The 16,574-nt window shown below is 32.8% G+C and overlaps 1 protein-coding gene across 14 annotated transcripts in view; it reads left to right on the top strand.

Annotated features, from left to right (window-relative positions):
- The window catches only part of ASPH (aspartate beta-hydroxylase), a 124,636-nt gene that overhangs the window by 23,038 nt on the left and 85,024 nt on the right, over positions 1–16,574 (top strand). The gene's annotated exons all lie outside the window — the stretch shown is intronic.

Here is a 16,574-nt window from a genome sequence, read left to right on the forward strand (position 1 = left end):
TTCATCAGTTTATTTTTCCTCACTTTGCAGAAATTAGCAAGTCTTTTTGGAGGGTTTGTTTAATGCCTTCATAGTTAAAGAAAGCCCATGTAATCAAAATTACTGAACCAGTTCGCAGTGGTGTGAACGCAAGAGGCACTCCAAAGAATCTCCAGTGCTCTGAGTGACTTCAGAGATACAAATTTGGTGTTAAATATAAATGGTGAATAAGATAACACATTGTATAGTTATAATCCTAATCTTTATCTGTCTATTATGTAGTGTATAGAAAATGGATATCAATGTTTTGTAGGATTCAGATTGTCAAACATGCTGCTGCTTTGTTACATCTCTGTTTTATGCAACTTGATATAGCTGGGAATTCTGCCAGTACATGACAGTGTTTCTATTATAAGCTTGTTTTATCACGCATTTAAACCTTATACTTCAAATGTGACATTAAAAGGTCACAGATCAAAAGTTATTTTTATTATTTTTTGAATGCTTGCTTAGAAATGTGATTTAATCTCATTTAAGTTTAAGAATATTTTCTGCAGTACGAAGGAAATGGTATATATTGAAAAGTTATATGACATTGATAAAGATTATGAATATAAAAATATATTTTTCTAATAACTAGCATATAATATTAACTGAAGTTCCCAGTAAATTATTGTGCTTGTTTGTATTTAACATTTAATATGAACTAAGAATTGAACACTGCTATGATGCAGAAACTGGAAGACTAGATTCCCTCTTGAGGAATTTGTAGTCCGGAATTAAGTCTTTGTAGTAAAGAAAACCAGATAGTAAGCTTATATTCAACTACATTAGGGTAACTTTCTAAATATTGAATGCATAGATCCTTTTATATTTTTTTTGTGAGGATTTTCTTAGTACATATGCTGTGTTTGCAGACTTGTTATTTTCTGGGATTTTTCTCTACATCAGACTACCATAACAGCAAATGGCTTCTCTTGTAATTTAATAGTTACTTTAAAAGGAGATACTACTGTTTGATGCTTAATGCTAGGAAGTCATATACTTTTTTCTTTTCTTTAGCTATTACTGAACTATATTGAAATTGTGGCATGTACACTGGTTTAATGTTGTCCACTTCCATAATGTTTAGTTTTCACTACAAATTTAGATATTTAATTTGCATATTAATGCTAAATATATTTTTAAGTTAATTTAATTTTGAGAAATGCATCTACCAGCATGAGTTTTATTTTATATTTCAAAGAATGTTTTAGTAGCTGATGACTTAGTAGTTTTCTGTACTACTTGGGTACACCTAAACAGAAGAATTAAAATTTATTATTTTATTCCTTGTATGTACAAGGTGTGGTAGGGTCTGTTCTTTTTATTTGTTGAAATCAAAGGTGGTTTGATGTTTACGTTCTTTTGAGGTATTTGTGCAATTTTACAAACAATGTGCAAGAAGTGTGTCCTTCCCTTCTTCCCCACACACCCTGTCCCACCACGTAAGAGAAAAAAGAGAAGAAAAACTCAGTCAGCCAACCAGCCTTGTTAGTAGAGTTAGTTTTGTATCCATTCGTATCCATTGTATCTAAAAAATATCCAAGGTGGAAATGCAAACTTGTTGTAGCTACTCTGCAGTTATCTTGGAGATTCTTTCTTTTCCACAGGTTATTTTTGAGGTTCTGTTTACTGAATTCCTTTTGGTAATGGTAAGAGAGGCTTCTTAATCTGTTTCTTTGAGGTCTGCTGTTATCAGTAATTCTCTTTCCACTTTTTGTCCACCTCACTCTGATTGTTCTTTGGAGGAAGTTATTCTTCTCAGGAGGAGTGTTATATCTCTGTATTTGAGAACTGAGTACAGAGAAAGAGTGGTTTTAGTAGCATTACAAAAAAGTGCATGTGTAGGGAGTACCAATGTCTGTTGTAGTAGAATCATTGGAGCCAAACCTTTTTTTTATACTTCAGTCCATTTTTACAAGCAGCAATATCCTGAAAAATTCTACTTAAATGGCTGCAGTACTTAGTACAGTTTTGGAGCTGCAGCTTCAGAAAGTCATCAATTTATAGCTCTTGTGCATTTAGTTCAGAGTAGTCCAGCTATGCAGGAAATAAAAAACAAAACCCAAACCAAAAAGACCCAACAACCAACTCTAGTTTATCAGCAAACAGAGGATAGTAAAAAGTAGGATCCAAGCTTCTGTAAACTAGCTTTTTTTTCCCCCTGGTTCACCCATAGTAGAAAAAGATGTTTGCAGGCAGTCGTACAAAGATTGCACATTCAGAAAATCTGTGATGAGATAATAGGAGTTAAAGGAATGCTTTTGTACGACTCAGTTGTTTAGGATAAGTTTCATACTCTTTATTTTTCTCACATTCTACTGTAGCACCTTCAAATATGAAAGGCTTGCATATGCTCATTCTTGTACGAGAGAAGTTTGCAGGAAAAGAAAGGCTTTGTCTTGTTAAATGAATATAGGCAAGCCCTCTGTCCAGGTGGTTGCGGTAATGCTGTTGAATGGCTAAAGATTTTGACTTCCTTGTTCACTGTTTTGATTTAAATTGTAATGTTTAGACATCTCTTGAAATAACATAATTTCCTGCGAGTCACTGATTTAGCATGGCATGGCTGCCTGATTGAACAATTCCATTTTTGTCACCATTTTCAGGCACTTCTTACCATGCTTATGTGTGCTTATTAGTATACGAATTTTACTTTGAAAAGCAGTTGTTCTCAAATATGAGGATGAGTGAAGACCAAAAATAGTTTCACTATTAATTAGCCTTGTTTATTTATTGATTTTAACTTCTTCTAAGAAAGAAAAAAGATAAATAGATGGAATAATGTGTTACTTCATGTAACGCAGGCGGAAGTGGTTTTTTGTTTGGGTTTAGTTTTTTTTTAATCCCTTAGTCCCTTAGATTCAAAAGCTATTATAGTATTCTTGGTTAGTGGTTTGTTTTGTGGTTTTTTTTTTTTGTTTTTTTCTTAAAGAATTGTAAAGAAAGGGTTTGGGGTTTTGTTGTTGGGTGGGTTTTGTAATAAAGACTATAAGATGTATTCTTCCAGTTTCTATGGTTCCCTTTGGTGTCCTGCTCTTTTCAAAGAAAATATGCTGCTGTACTGTGTTATATTTTATGAAGATAATTGTCCAAGATTCTTATTATTGGACTTAGTGCAAGAATGGGAGCATCTACATGGTTCTTCACATGCTTACAGAAATGCTATCTAAAGCCTGGGGTCTTTTGTGAGTGGTGTTTTTGGTTGTTTTTTTTTTGGTTTTGTTTCTTTTTTAATGCCAGATTCCAACAGAAGAGAACGATACAAATATTTCTAAATCTGTGTTTATAATTTCAATTTTATTTTATTTTATGTTTTTTAGATTCAGGTTTCCATTATTAAATTGAGATTTAATTTTTCAGTAAATATACTTTGCTTGATGTCTTTACATCTCACTTGGTCCAAATTTTGAAAACAAATTAGAAAGATGACTGACTACCGTGCATAAAGTTAAGTCTATAAAATTTAATTTTTATAGAACTAAGCCATGGAAGAAGTTGGAGAGGGATATTTATAATACCTTGATTGCCTCCTGGATTCAATCTATCATTTTTAAACCTTTGCGCTATCCAAAGAAAAATTAAAGAGAATGGCTGATCACTCAAGTAGAGGTTCTGGACATCCAGGTACAAGGATGTGGAACATCATGGACTTGGAAGTTTCCTCAGAATTATCATTGATACTTTCACTATGTGCTGTAAGAAAAATTTGTTGAAATGCGTTAAACGTCTGTGCCATGAATTCCTCTATCTTAAATGTTTCATTAACCTGCACCTAATATTGCTTTGTAGTCTGCATGTGCAACACATTCACTTAATTTTATGTCTCAACAATCTGTCTTCAGCCTTAGCCCACTTTTCTGCTTCTCCTTCCAACACAGCTGAAGGTTTGTTCTGGTTAGAAGTGGGGGGAAATTCCTCCCTCTCCCACTTTAAAGCTTACCAGTTATTGGTGTTTATCATTGCTTGGTCGTTCTGTTGTACTTTTCCCAGAGTGGAAAAGTTGAAATGTTATTTAGTAATAACTAAATTCTAGTAAAACAGTGGATTTTAATTAAAAAAAAAAAAAACAACAAAAAAAACCAAAAAAAAACCAAAAACAAAAAACAAACACACACACATTAAAAAGAGAGCATTAATCATGGTTTATTTTTGTATTTTACAAACACCAGTTAGATCAGTGGGTCTCGTAGACCAAGATAGCAGCTCCTGGCATCAGAGAGTTTAGAAGTGACGAGCTCATTTTTCGCTGCTCTGGCCATCTCTACTTTAGCTGTCTTTAGCCTGCTTTAGATTTTCTGTGTAACAATACATACACCCTTTACATTGGCTACCTATTCATTTTTATCTAGTATTCTGTATATGCTTAGGTTTTGAATTAATTCCTGAGGATTAATTTATATCATGTTGAATATATATCATAGGAAAAAAAGATTGAGAAGCATGCTAAAAAAACCCAAACAAGAAAACACACTGCAAAACAACCTCCCCAGCAATTAGAGTCCTCACTTCTAAGCAAATTCAAAATTCTGTATGGTAGAATAAGTGTTATCCTTAACAGCATGTCTGTGACAAGTTTGTCTAAATACCATTTGCTTTTAAATGTTATTCTTGGCTATCAATTGCAAGCTCTCAAATTTGAACATGATGATTTATAAAAAGAAAAGGCAAATTGGATGAATTTAAGTAGTGGAGGATTACTGTTAAAAAACCTGTCTAAAGGTAAATCCTGCAGCAAGAAACCTGAATATAAGTGGATTTGGGTTTAGGACTAGGAAGAAGGGAAAGCAAAGCTGCTGCCTTTTTCAAGGTTTTTGGCATAATATTGTGCATGTTTATTGTCCAAATTGTAGTCTGTACTTTGAAAGATTCAGCTTTCTTAACATCTTTCTATTTCCTAATTAGCATTCCTGTAAAGACTGCTGTCTGTGACATGAGCTGTCTTTCACAGATCCTCCTTTTACAGTTTCCTCTTTCCACCTAACTGCTGTCTCTTCTTTTTTTTTTTTCCTTCCCTCTCTCTCTCTTTCCTCTATTCTTGTGTAGGCCTGACCAAAGATGGCAGTAATGAAAATATTGATTCCCTTGAGGAAGTCCTTAATATTTTAGCAGAGGAAAGCTCTGATTGGTTTTATGGCTTTCTCTCATTTCTCTATGATGTATTGACTCCTTTTGAAATACTAGAAGAAGAGGAGAGCGAAGCTGCAGATGATGTTGATGGTACGTCACAGAATGAAGGGGTTCAGGGGAAAAAGACTTGTGTTATTTTGGATTTACAGAACCAGTGACTGAGAGACTAATTTGATTGGCTTTCGAAAATGTCAATGAAATCATCAGTCTTAATATAACAGGAATTTATGGCATTGAGGGGAAACTCCCAAATGGACGCTATAAAGATTGAAGTAGAGTCAGCCATGCAATGTAGTTTCGCTAGTTGAAAGCCTTTCAGTGACTTTCCCATTTTTGTGACAGGACAACAAATACTACACAGTTCTGTAAATATGTAGAATAAAACATGTATCTGCGGTTGTGTAGTTGGTTTCTGTATGTGCTTCAATTTGTGCATTTTGTGCACAAAGCTGAGTGTAATAACCTCTGCTGTTAACACTGTAACATTTGTCTTTCTAGCAAGCATTAACTGAAGCATTTTGTAACAGCTTTGATTGTATTCTAGCATGACTGCATTTTGTAAATACATATTTATATGTTAATCCTTAATATAGACATGACAATGATAATTCTCTTGTGAAATATGATTTTAATAAATAATTTATTTTGTGACTCACTGATTTCTTAGATAGATTCTTTTTACCTGTTCAAATAAAGGCACTTCATTTCAAAGTGCTTGAAAATTTTACAGAAACGTTTATTTCTAAGTTAGCTAACATCTGTTCTATTAAGAAGATATGATGTCACTATAATGGTTCATTCCCACTGATTTGTCTGTTTTCAAACTAAGTTTTCAGTTATTTTTTTAATATAACAATTGCACCACAAGGACTGTTCTAAATTTGTTTGAGTTCTTTTAAGGTGGGCCTTCTATGGAAGTGGGAAGCTGTGCTTATTCAGTATTACATTAGAAATACATATATTAAAGACTAATTGGAAAATAGAATGTAATGTCTTCAATTCCTTGCTAAATTTAAGAACTTAACGCAGTTTTGCAAATTTTAATCCTTTTCCTGTGAAACTGTTTTATGATAATTGTTCCAAAAATATTTTTCATGTACATGTCTGCTATCATGAAGTTATTGGTATAGAAAGGGGAGTTTATAATTGTGTTCTGCAGTTTGTATCAGGTACTAAATGCAGAAATTGAGCTGTCATTTTATTACGTGAATAGTGTACTCAAACAGATTATTATTACAATTTATGAAATTGTTTATTGTGATGCCTGCTATGCATAAGTTTGTGTCTGTTTCCCATATGAAGTTTATGCTCTTCCCATATAAAGTTTTAACACTAGTGGATGCAGGCTGAAATTTTAACCTGTTTTTAAATTAATTTTCCTTTGCTTTGGCATGGCAATTTTAAAGCAATTTAACATGCCTGTTACAAAAAAACTTTCATTAAATAATCCAACTCAGGGTGTTCTACTCAATATTTAAAAAATAATAAAACAGAATAAGTGTTAGTGCTAAGCAAGTGAAGTTCTTTTTTTTAAAAAAAAAAGAAAGAAAAAGTTTTGAAGTGTTAATACTGCTGCTTAAGATTTACAAATTAATTAGAGCCACATAAACATTAGTCATATTTTCTTCCAAATGTTTGAGAATTAGCATATAAGAAAGTTAATAACATGTAAACTTAATGGGTTTTATTATGAGATATATGAAGTATAAAGCAAAGAAAATAAAAAAACCCTCATACATTATGAAAATAAATGCTAGTAGAACAACCGTGGAATATTACTGAGAAGTATCTTAGCAAGTGGAAGAAACTTGCAGAGTATCTGGACATAGGAAATAGAGCAAGCTTGGTTTTCTTTGGTGCTTTTTTTCCTCTTTCAATTTGAGAAGCAGATTTGAATTAGAAATAAGAGTTTCATCACTATTGTGGGATATTATCTCTCAGTATGGATTAGAAAAATTGTCATGGAACATTGAATTCTTTTGTAGATGCTTCCTTAATGGAACTAGATAGCCAAGAAGAGGAGGAAAACATCTACTATGAGAATTTTGTATCATTAAGTTTATACCAAATAGTTAAAATACACATTGATAATCTGGTGAAGTTTCAAGTGAAATAGAGATAAATGGGTGGCTTGAACCATGAGAAACCTGGAGGCACTGAAATAAGTAATGGTTACATCAGTAAACAGTAAATTAACTTAACTTGGGCTAAGGAGATGAAATGCAGACCAAGAAAGTTCTGATTTGATATCATGAATGTTCCTGGTTGATTTTATTGAGTGTGTGTAAGTCTGCTCAAAACCAATTATAGTGGGAATAAAGAATTTGTAGTCGGAGAAAAAGGGGTGGGAGGATGGAGAGATCTAGGGGAAATATTAACAGTATATAACTTTCTAGAGAGTTTCGTTTCCTGAACATAGGGTTGGTCTTTTTTTTTTTTTTTTTCAGAAGTGTTGACTCTTGCCTGGTGGCGTTCCTGTTGAGTTAACAATTAAATCCTCACCAGTGGTGAGAGCAGAGCTGTCAAAGTTCTCCTAAAGTTTGGGATAGAAGAGTTTGATTTTAATGAACTGCATTAATTGTTGTGATTGCAAGCAGGACTTGGCTAGTAAGGGTGGCAGGAAGATTTACATGACTCTTCACTTATATCAGCATGACAGTTTTCAAAAAAAACCCCAAAAAAACAAAAAAAAAACCCAACCAAACAAAAAAACCCAAAACAAAACCAAAGCATTTTAACAGCAAAGTGGTTAAGCAAGGAAAACTGAACAGTGTCTCAACTCTTCTAAGTCCACACAAACTGATTGAAATAAGTTGTGGAAACTGAAACCTAAATTTATAGTTTGATTTGTGATGACTGTCAGTTATATATAATACAGTCAGTATATTAATGTTTTAAAAGAAGTCTAGAAAACTTTTAAAGTGGTTTTAAAGCGTAGGTGGAAAGCTGTAGCAGCTTTGCCTTCTGATATGGTTATAGAATAATTATTTTAGAAGGCAAAGCTGCAGCTTTCTACCTACGGTTTTTGGTTTGAGAAGGAAATGGTTTGGTTTAGGAGCAAATTAGTAGCAAACAATATTTTTAATGAGGAAAATATATTGTTTAAGTGATGTGTTTTATAGCTAGTAAAGAATGAAAAATTAGTGATGTTAAATTGGACGTGGAGCTTTCATTAGCTACCTTCATATTCCTTACAGATTATTTATATTAAATATTACAGAGCTCCAGAAGTAAATGTCTGTGACTAAAGTTGTAGTCTTCCAATTTGGTCAACTCTTTTAGAAATATGTGGGATGTTTTGCTTTGCTATTTTCTCATGTTGGTAAATGTTTGATATTTTGACTGCCAGCGTTCAGTGGAAGTCTACAACCTTCAAACAAAATGCTGCATTAACCTTTGTAGCATAAGGTCTTGCTTGCTTTTTGTGATACTAATGTAAAGCAATCGTAGTGGGAGACTTAGTACCCATGTATCTGAAATGGCTGAGAACTTACGGAAGGTTTGAACCCCAGATTTCTGTGACCACCTTCAATAATATTTAATTTGAAAGTAAGACAGTGTTTTATATGGGGGGAGAGGGAATCACAACGCTCGTAATATATAGAATAACTTAGATTTGAATAGTATAAACTGAAAATTGTTTCCTTATCTGTTGAAATTCTTATTTTAACAACTTATTGCCCATACTTTTTCTCCTCAAAAAACAGCTTTTTTGAGAGCATGTTCAGTCTTTCATGCTGGAAATTTGTTTCAAGGTCAGTGAATAAGGCTTACCACCTGTAGGTTTCATTTTATGGTAATTTTGCATTATTAGTTACTCTCCATTGACTGGCTTTAGAAGAAATTGAATTTTTATGACAGTTATTCATATAGGTTACAGTTGGATGGAGGCATAGAAGAAGAGTGCATTGAAGCATTAGAAGGATTTTCATTTCATTTCATGGTCAGATGGGGCGAAAAGACCACCTGTATTGTAAACATGGTTTGATTAGTATTTGAGAGCTGGGGAAAGCTGTTGTGTACAGTTCAGTCATTTTGGACAGGTGCATCCTATTTTCCCTGTTCAGTTGCCATCAGTTAAGCAGCTATCATAATGATGGCACAGCAGCATGAAATACGTTTAATACTGTCTGTCTTATGGTCAGTTAGAATGGATTCCTCAAGATGAGACTAATAAAGGCAAAACTTGCTTGTTGGTTTCTTATATCTTCTCGTATAAAGTGCAACATTAAGAATCTGTGACTTTGGGAAAGAAAATGCTTGCTGCCCCATGTATCAGATTTGAATTTTTCTTCTAATTTTAGAATTAAATAAGCAATTAAATAGGCACAAGATATTAAAGCAACTTACTGTCTTGCATTTGGGAGGGTTATAGGTTTTGGTATACCCGTCAGTCTGCATACAGGTAATGAGTTCAGTTTAAGGTAAGTGGGTGATAGCCTTCTGTCAATAAGCTATTTTGTTTAGCAGAAGAACTTGTATATCCAATGTAGCATATTATAAGTGCAAAATAATAGTAATAATTATGTGCAGGTGCATATGCAAACAATCATAGCTTTTTCTGACTTGCAGTTCTGGAGAAGGAAAATAAAAAGGAGAGGAAAAAAAGGTTGATAACTGTTTTGCCTTACGGATTTGTATTTCCTTTTTTTAGTCCTGCAGTTTTCACATTGTTCCTAATTTTCTGTGTGGTGAAGGGTTTGTTTTTTTTGATGGGACCTTATGCACAAAGGCAAGAGTCTGAACACAAGCCCTAGTGTTTAAAGTTTGACACTTTCTGTTCTGTTATCCGGGCTTTGCACAAATAGCAAATTCTCTCTGTCATCTGCTTAGTGCTAAGCTTGACCATATGCTTTCAATGGTAAATACGAAGTAGCCTCTTCCTTTTTCACCTGTAAGTGGATAAGCCACCTTAAGTAGCTTACATTTGTTGCATGATGCTGCAGGTTAAAAGGGTTTATGCAAGTAGGTGGTGTGAAATCAATTTATAGGAATTTTTTCATGTGGCAAAACATTTTGTATAGCAACGATATTAAAGTTTTAAGTATTATTAATGAGTAATATAAAATTTGCATATGCAAGTATAAACTTGTTTCTCAAGAACAATAAGAAGAAAGAATAAACAGGTTTCTCAATGGATTGTTAAATATGAGAACGGTATCAACATCAGTGAAACTGTTCAAAAAGACAGTGCTTTGTGTTATCTATTATTTTTGTTTTACAATGCTTATCTTTATGAATAAAAAGAGTATTCATATCTTTTGATGCTGAAATTCTAAAGCTGTGCTCTCACTTGTGGCATTCTATTTGTGGAGGTTGTTCTTGAAGATTTTTATGACGAAAAAGAGAGGAAGTTACTGGATTTTGTTGCAGAATTGGAATGCTCTGTAATATTCGAAGTTTCAAAGAATCAGTTAAGATACTAAGTTATCTACCATTAAGCATTATGTAAAAATAGCCACTTTGACATGAATATTTAATTTTGATTATGACTGTTTAAAGCGGTTCTTTGGAAAATATTGGAAACCTATCCAGCTATGGTAACTTTGAAGTCTACTTTTTAATTCACTGACTCCAGTAGTAGCCGTTTCTGACATTCCATTATAACCGCAGATGTATTTATAAATTCTATATTTCTTTTTGTATTGCCAGCACCAAACATTTATAATGTAGGACTGACTGGAAAAAAGAAGGAACTTAAAAACTGGCCCAAACAAGTGTGAAGACACTTGAATGGGAACTTAAAATAAGAGTCTACAAGTTCAATTATGTTTCATAAAATTCTGGACGTTGCTTTGTGTGCCCCAAGACTGTGAGTGTCTTAAGTTTTTGCCAATGAGTTTACTTAGATTTCATCACATTGCTGTCTTGCAAAAGTGAAGTGATTTGCACCTATGTCTTGCTTCAGCCTGTTTGGGGCGTACAAATGAGACTTCCCTCTGCTGTAGCCATTGTAGGGACCCCGTCCAGGTGGAAATGAAAATGCAGCAGGATTTCTGTCTTGTGATTATTACATGACGTTAAGACTTCAAAATACATTTTTCTGCATACTTTTCCTGTACGTTCATAACATGTTAAACTCTACATGATTTACAGAATTATGTTATCAACTATTAATTTGCTGAGAATCTTAACGCTATTCATTGTATTAAAGCAGGTTGAAACAAATCAGTGCTTGCCTGAATATTTAACAAGTGGAATACCAATAATCAGTGAACAAAGTATTCTATAATCTTTCAAAGTAGTGCATATACTTGTATTTAAAAAAAATTAAAATATCTGTATCATAATTTTTGTGTATACAGGTCTTTGTAAAATTTTGTTTTCCCTATCGAGACATGCTTTTAAGAGTGTATCTTAAAATATCCAGTAACATGTAATTTTACTGTGAAAATAAGGGAGGAGCTGGAAATTTAATATGGCTTTTGTGCAACTTTGAGTACCTTTTATTATTTATATTTTGATTGATGCCATGATATAACAAAGTTGGAGTCTATTCATCCTTTTATATGAGAAAATTATTTACTTATTGTTCTACACACTGCTTAGAAGTAATAAGATTGAATAATGAATTTAGTCAAGTTAGAACTCCGGACTTCAGCAATGATGGTAATCTGTGAGGGAGGAGTTTAAAAAAAACTTTCATATCCCAGGTATAAGTTTGTAGGAAATTGATGAAAAAACTGTATTTTTACCTGACTGACTGACTTTTAAGAGATTTTGCCCATAATGTCAATGCTGGATACTTTGAAAACATGTAAGATGGGAATTAGATGCAAGCTGGTTACAATGACTTTAACCGACTACATTCTTTAAATTTATGAATATATTTTTAGTGTAGAATAAGGGGGGGTGTTTTGGTTTGGTTTTTTTTTTTTTTTTTTTTTTTTTTAAGAATAAATGTTGAGGTATATTGATGCAGTTTGCGTAGTTAATTGTTCTCTGGAAGCCTAAGCTCAAGGTTCGGATGTCCAATGTAGACACGTTGTATGTCTGAATGAGAAGCCTAATGTTGAAACATGGGAATATCTCCTGTAGTTTAATAAGATTATGTATGAGTTTTAAAAATATATTTATCATAATTTTTCTTAACATTCTGGTTGGTTTATGGATAGCAATGTGCGTAATTTTTGTGGTTAAGGTAGTTGTGTTTATAGGGTTTTTGTCTTAATCCACAGCAGCATGATGCTGATAATCCAATCTCCTCTTACTGTATTAGAAAGATGAGGCTAATTATTATTTTGGGGTAGGCTTTTGCCTTAATGCCTCTTGTGGAGCTAGGTATAAAGCACAATGAAGATGCTGAATTACCTCAATTTCTGTTAGTTACAATGGGGAAAGAGGGCAGAACCTGATTTTGGAGAGTAAGGTTGTTTGTGTTTGTTTTTTTTTTAATAAAAATCTTAACAGTCTTAAATAGTCTTAAGTAAAGCAGTAAGTATTTTAACTGAAATGAAATGACAACTGCTTTTTGGAATATGAGCAATACCTTTGCTAAAACACCTATTTTTCATTGGATGAAGAGACATAGATTGTATTTCATTGTAAGAAAATACTGTTTATATAATCTACAGTACATAGGTGCTTGAAGGTCTTTTGAGTTAATATGTTTATTAAATATTTATAAAATTCTATAGAAATATAAGTTAGTGGGTTTGAGAAAGAACTGGCACAATACCTAGCAGAGAAATCAGCTGGGATATTGGTTGTAATTACATGGCATCATGCTGTCTGGAGAGAACTGAGCTAGCTGTAAGAAATTATGAAGCATTTCAAGTAGCATGCATCTGGTAATGTGGCACTTTTCTTGGATTAATTAGTCTTCCATCTCAGAACTTTGGTGGTCTTGCTACTGAAGATGCTTTATTCTTAATGAGTTAACGTTTGGTATCTCTCCATAGCATTGCAGTGTGCTATGTAAAGATAACTTTTTACATGGCATGGCAGATTGGAAAATTTTATGTCATGTTTGTTGAACATCACAGATATGTTCATAACCTATTTCCATTTTGCAACAAATCAGGTGAGGAGCCAGGAGGGGTAGCCAAGAAAAAAACTAAAGTCAAAGGTATTTTTAATGTTCTCTTTCTTGTGGAACTTTATGCAGATAATGATGTCTGAAATGCATGTGCACTGCAAATACAGATTGCAGGTTATAATAATATTTACTAATACTAGCTATTTTGGCTAAGTCTTGTCTAATAGTGCAGCAAACTGTTATCCTCCCTGTTTTTCAGTAAGTGTTCTTTTGACTACCGAATATAATCAATGGCAACATGAGTGCTTTCCTAACTAGAGATTATATTTTGTTTGTGCAAATGTTTTTACAACAATTGTCTTGTTTGGATTATAAGTAGTTCATGTTAACTTCATATTTTGCATGTTTAAAAAAAAGTTCTGATGTATATGCAGATTTTGCTCTGTCTGAAATCCTCTTTTAGTTATCTTATATGAATTCATGATATTATATTGTAGTTGGACTTGAGCCCCTTAATTTCTGCTTAAGTCTCTACTTAAATAGTTTCATCTATTTCTTTCTTATGAGAGGAGAAATTTAGGTAAAGATCGATGACTTCCTCTAGTACTATTTGCAGGATTGATTGCTGTAATTATATTTATAAATTTTCAAAAAGCTTAAAGTAGGATAGCTTGCAACCAATGTATGCCATGTATTTATTTATAATTACATTGCTGTATGAACAAGACATAATGGTCTGAATGTGTCCAGTGCAACAGAGAGACTAAAAGAAGGTAATTAGCCTCAGCAAAACACCAAACTGCCAGATATACTTCAGGTGCTTGACTTTTTAGGTCTGCTGAGTTATCTCTCCACAGCATGGTGCTATGTAAAGAACACAGTCTCTTTGTTGCATTAAAGACACTTAGACTTCAATGTGTTTTTTCTAGCGGTATGTGAAAGATGCATGCTGTTTGTAATCCTAAGTCTCATTAAGAAAAAAGTGCATTTGCTGAGGGAAGCTCTCACGCTCATATGAATGTGACTTTTCTTAGCATCTTGCATGAAAGTGGAAATTTTTAGCATTTGTTCCACGTTGTGCTTGGTATGACTTGGTTGCCAATCATGTGTTTCCGAGAACGTAATAAATGTCATTTAACAATTCATTCCTGAGTTTTGCATTATTTTTCAATGTTTGGTATGAGAATTAAGCAATGCCAAAAAGCAGTTGGAAGGAAAAGTGATTTTATTCATTTTAGACTGAGCTGTGTGATTGAATTGTTCACTCGACAGAAATGTTACACAGTGGTTAGAGGCAGATGTTACCGGAGGAATGTTGTCACTTGTCTGCTTTTTACCTCAACAGACTGCAGTTTCTCTCAAAAGCCTGAATAAAAATTCAGCTGTTGTATTTTATATGCAAAATCTTTGTTTTTTTAATAATGTGGGAGTATTAATTTTAAAATTAAATAGTATTATTAATAATTAAGTATTAATAATTTATTAATTTAAAATTATTATTAATAATTAGGTATTATTTTAAAAATTAAATTTAAAATTGAATACAGAGATTTAATGGAAAAAATTCTAAATTTTATTGAGTTAAAAATTCCTTATTCTGGAGAATGCGCCTGGTACTGACAAATTTTTTTGGAAACTGTGGGCGAAGTGGAAGTAAATATTGAACATTTACATTTCAAGGATGCTGTTCTGACTGTTCTTCTGATATATTATCCAGATACCATGTCACAGCCAAATCTGAATTGAAATAGAGAAAACAAGCACAAAAGATACAACTCCAAAAGTAAAATCAACAAAAAAGTATTACTAATAATGCTAGATATGGAAAAGCAAAGATGTAAGAATCAATGTACAATTCTTACCTTGATTTCACTGAATATGGTCAAACCAAGTTAACTTTTTTGGACTTAATTTAATTCATCAGGACATTGGTGTTTCTTCTTGAATGTTGTGTAGTTATTTCTTTTTTTTTTTTTTTTGTAAAATATATACTTCAGATACATTTTAAGATACGTACATACTTCAGATACATTTGGCGTAATCTGAGGTAACAAAGTTAGTAAAATGTAGTATACATTTGTGCTATAACACTTTCAGTTGTAGTTTTAGAAAGTTCTGAAGATTGTGGGGAAAAAAATTCTTTTGGTGGTGCTTTTAACATTTCTGGCTCCTACAATTGTCATACTGTTGTCAAAAATTCAAAATTTACTCTGATTTTCCTGCTCACAGAGAGAACTGGTTTTAGCATTCTGCAGCAGTTACTTAACAGTAAGATAATAGAGGCATGGTTTTCACTAGTTTAATGCTTTATTCAGATGCAGTTGCAGTAAGCTAAGATTATTGGCTGGCTGCATGGTGTGAGATATTGCCCAAAGTCAAAACTAATTTGTTTAAATTGCTTAAAGCTTTCATAGTTAATTTTACAAGTTTAAATTGGCATCTAACAAACACTAAGTAAGAATTTGATCAAAGCTTTTGGATAGTTGTTCATAAGATGTTTTCTGATGTAAGAATGCTTCTCTTATTGAACATTTCCTCTTTTTTAAATTAAAATCTAAAAAGTAAAAGAAGCTATTAAAGAGCCGCTCAAGAAATTAAGGGAGAAGCAGGAATCCAAGAAGGAGGAAATCAAAGATGAGGAAGAAAAAAAGAAAGCCAGGAAAGGAAAAGATGCTACTGATCGAAAGGACAAGAAAGCTGTTGATACGAATAAATTAAAGAAAGATTCTGACAAGGCTAAAAGAGACAGAGGAAAGGAAAAGGAAAAAGGCCTAGACAAAAATGTGAAATCCAAGGAAACTACAAAAAAATCAACCAGTGAAAAAGATGGTACTATTCAGGTGGGAAAAGACAAAGAAACAAAAAAGATAGTTAAAAACCCATCCAAGGAAGACAAGAAAGAAAAGAAATAAGCAGAGTTATGGTTCTCTAATGAGAAACAGACCTCAAGAATGAGAAATTCAGCATATTTATATGAATGTGGTAAATATGGCAATAAGATGATAATGTTTTCTGGAAATAAGTGTGAACGAAGGCTATATATAATATTATTTTTTTTTTTTTTAAATCAAGAGTGTACTGGCATTATAAGCACAAAGCAAAAATGTCTGCTGTGAAACTCAAATATGTGCATATGTTAATATGCCTGGCTAACAATGTGTTTTGAAAAAAAAAAATGTGAAATTGATGCTGATTACTTCCAGCATACTCTAAATCTGTGGTTTGGTTTTTTTTCCCTTCCTTTGCTTCCTTATATTAAAATGCTATTTTCTTGATGTGTGGGTGAAATTGTAATGTTGTATATCAAATTCAAGTTTAAAAACAATATTAAGAGGATTATCTGGACACTTGTAGTGGAAACTCAAAAGAAAATATTTCTGTTTCACAAAAAACAACCAAGAGGAGCATTGATGGAATGTATTGTCATAGGAACTTAGCAAATAAA

The sequence above is a fragment of the Rissa tridactyla genome, chromosome 2 (genome assembly GCF_028500815.1).
Source record: "Rissa tridactyla isolate bRisTri1 chromosome 2, bRisTri1.patW.cur.20221130, whole genome shotgun sequence".
Lineage (NCBI taxonomy): Eukaryota > Metazoa > Chordata > Aves > Charadriiformes > Laridae > Rissa > Rissa tridactyla.